Here is a 3,448-nt window from a genome sequence, read left to right on the forward strand (position 1 = left end):
GAATACAGGGTGGCCAGTTTCTCTAGAACAATCTGCCCACCATCCTTCAACAAATCTGCTGTTACCTGATCCTCCCCAGCTGCCTTCCCACTTTGCATAGCTCCTAAGGCTTTCTTTACTTCTTCCGGCGTTACCTGTGGGATCTCGAATTCCTCTAGACTATTCTCTTTTCCATTATCGTCGTGGGTGCCACTGGTGCTGTATAAATCTCTATAGAACTCCTCAGCCACATGAACTACCTCATCGTCGACAACATTCGACGACTGATCTATAAAAGCCGACGCGCTTGACCCGCTAATCAGATTTTCGACGATCGCCGAGCGTGTTCGCCGCTATCGTTGTGCTATAAGTGTAGCCTGTCTTGTGGGCACAGGTTCGCCAAATAAAAGTTTGTTTTGTCGTTCACAGTATTGCTACTGTGTTATTCAACGTCACCACCACGTGACATCTGGTGGAGGTGCTGGGTACTTGTGGTTGCACCTCAGGAACTCCAAGCGATCGGTGCAACTCTTCTTTCACGATGTCGGCGATCGAAGCTACTTGAGGCTGCGACGAAGGCAGGACCTTGCGCAGTTCTTCGCGCACAATGGCCCTGATGGTCTCTTGAAGGTCGTCCGAACCCAGTCCTTGGATGGCATACTGCGGCGTGTGCCCCTGGCGGTTATATTGCCGGGTGCGCATCTCCAGAGTTTTCTCGATCGTCGATGCCTCTGCAGAAAACTCAGCCACAGTCTTCGGCGGGTTACGAATAAGTCCGGCGAAAAGGTCTTGCTTGACGCCGCGCATCAGGAAGCGAACTTTTTTTTCCTCCGACATTTCCGGGTCGGCGTGCCGGAAAAGACGGGCCATCTCCTCCGTGAAGATCGCGATCGTCTCATACGTTTCGAGCCAGGTTTCCGGGTCCTCGAATGTTGATCCGCGGAACGTCGGAGGTTCCCTGGGCTGCTGCAGCACGATGGGGGACGTTGGGGCTGCCATTGGGGTTGCCTTGTCCACAATCTTTTTGGTCTTCTCAGGTAGAAGTCCGTGCTCCGGGGGCAGCTGTTGAAGACGGCGGCTTGCTCGATGCTCCGGGACTACGTTGGTGCTCTCTTTGCGGTCCGGGCTTGGATCACGGCTTGTCGGGGGCGTCCGGTACATGAACGAAAAGCACCTCCACCAGACTATCTCACCCGCTTTGCTGAAACTAAAGCTCTACCAAAAGGCAGCGCAGCCGAAGTGGCGAAATTTTTCGTCGAGAACATCCTGCTGCGACATGGTGCCCCAGAAGTCCTCATCACCGACAGAGGAACGGCTTTTACAGCAGAGCTCACCCAAGCCATTCTGCAGTACTGCCAGACAAGCCACAGGAGGACAACTGCCTACCATCCGCAGACGAATGGTCTCACGGAGCGCCTGAACAAGACCCTCGCCGACATGCTAGCAATGTACGTCGACGTCGAACACAAGACGTGGGACGCGGTCCTGCCGTACGTAACCTTTGCGTACAACACGGCGGTGCAAGAAACAACGCAGATCACGCCGTTTAAGCTGGTTTACGGCAGGAACCCGACGACGACGCTTGACGCCATGCTGCCGCACGTAACTGACGAAGAGAATGTTGACGTCGCTAGCTACCTCCAGCGCGCCGAAGAAGCCCGACAGCTCGCCCGCCTGCGAATCAAGAGCCAGCAGAGGACCGACAGCCGACACTACAACCTCCGACGACGCTTTGTCGAGTACCAGCCCGGTGACCGTGTTTGGGTTTGGACCCCTATACGCCGACGAGGACTGAGCGAGAAGCTCTTGCGTCGCTATTTCGGACCGTACAAGATCATCCGACGTATTGGCGCACTGGACTATGAGGTCGTGCCAGACGGCATTTCGCTGTCACAGCGGCGCCGCTCACGACCTGAAATTGTCCACGTTGTGCGACTCAAGCCGTACCACGAGCGTTGACGAACTTTGGGGCTTCGCGTAACTGACCTTTGGACTTGATTTCTTTTCGTTGTTTTGTTAATTATGTTTAATAAGTGTCCTTTTGTGTTTCGCTCTCTTATATTTGTAGCATCGGGACGATGCTTTTTAAGAGGGGGGTATTGACACGTGTACTTATATTTATCGGGCGACCCCGTTTCGCCGCCTAACAAATCTTATCGCACAGCGCGGGACGCGCTTGCATGCACCGACGTTTCTGGAAAGTTATCGATGCTTCTATCCGCAGTCTGTTGTCGCCGAGCCTTGTATTATCTGATTTCATCGCGTGACTCGAATGTTGTAGAACTTTGTGGAAGACACGCGGGTCCCATCAGTTAATCTGGAACATTCGAGTCACGCGATGAAATCAGATAATACAAGGCTCGGCGACAACAGACTGCGGATAGAAGCATCGATAACTTTCCAGAAACGTCGGTGCATGCAAGCGCGTCCCGCGCTGTGCGATAAGATTTGTTAGGCGGCGAAACGGGGTCGCCCGATAAATATAAGTACACGTGTCAATATTAGTAATGATATTACCGGCTTTGTCTCTTAATGCATACCTCTGATTCTTGCCAATTCCTAGTTTATTCTTCACTGCTTTTAGGCTTCTTCCGTTCCTGAGAACACGATCAATTCTATCCATATTATACTTCCTTATGTCAGCTGTCTTACGCTTGTTGATTAACTTCGAATGTTCTGCTAGTTCTATTCTAGCTCTAGGGTTAGAAGCTTTCATACATTGGAGTGTCTTGATCAGATCTTTCGTCTCCTGCGATAGCCTACTGGTATCCTGTCTAACGGAGTTACCGCCGACTTCTTTTGCACACTCCTTAATGATGCCCGTAAGATTGTCGTTCATATCTTCAACACCAAGGTCCTCTTCCCGATATAAAGCGGAATACCTGTTCTGTAGCTTGACCTGGAATTCCTCTATTTTACTTCATACCGCTAACTCATTGATCGGCTTCTTATGTACCAGTTTCTTCTTTTCCCTCCTCAAGTCTAGGCTAATTCGAGTTCTTACCTTCATATGGTCACTGCAGGGCACCTTGCCGAGCACGTCCACATCTTGTATGATGCCAGGTTTAGCGCAGAGTATGAGGCCTATTTCATTTCTGATCTCGCCATTCGGGCTCCTCCACGTCCACTTTCGTTTATCCCGCTTTCGGAAGAAGGTATTCATTATCCCCATATGTAACGAAGAAGAGTAGCCTGCCTGCGCCACAGCACCATCGCTACCGGCATGAGCTCGTGGTTGCTGTCTTTCGCCGAACGCCTGTGACGGCTACCCGTTCGCGCCCGTTGCTAATAAATCTCTTAGCAAGTGGTGGAGGTGCGGGGTATCACGAGAAGCCACTTGCGACTGTCAGAGAGGTAATTACGACGATAAAGAAGGCCGTCGCGAATGGAGAAGTGGGTAGCCTGGCGGCGAAGAGCGCGAGATGTTGAAGAGGTGGATGGATCAGAAAGGATGCTGATGAGAGCACTG

This window comes from Dermacentor andersoni, chromosome 5 (genome assembly GCF_023375885.2).
Source record: "Dermacentor andersoni chromosome 5, qqDerAnde1_hic_scaffold, whole genome shotgun sequence".
Taxonomy (NCBI): Eukaryota; Metazoa; Arthropoda; class Arachnida; order Ixodida; family Ixodidae; genus Dermacentor; species Dermacentor andersoni.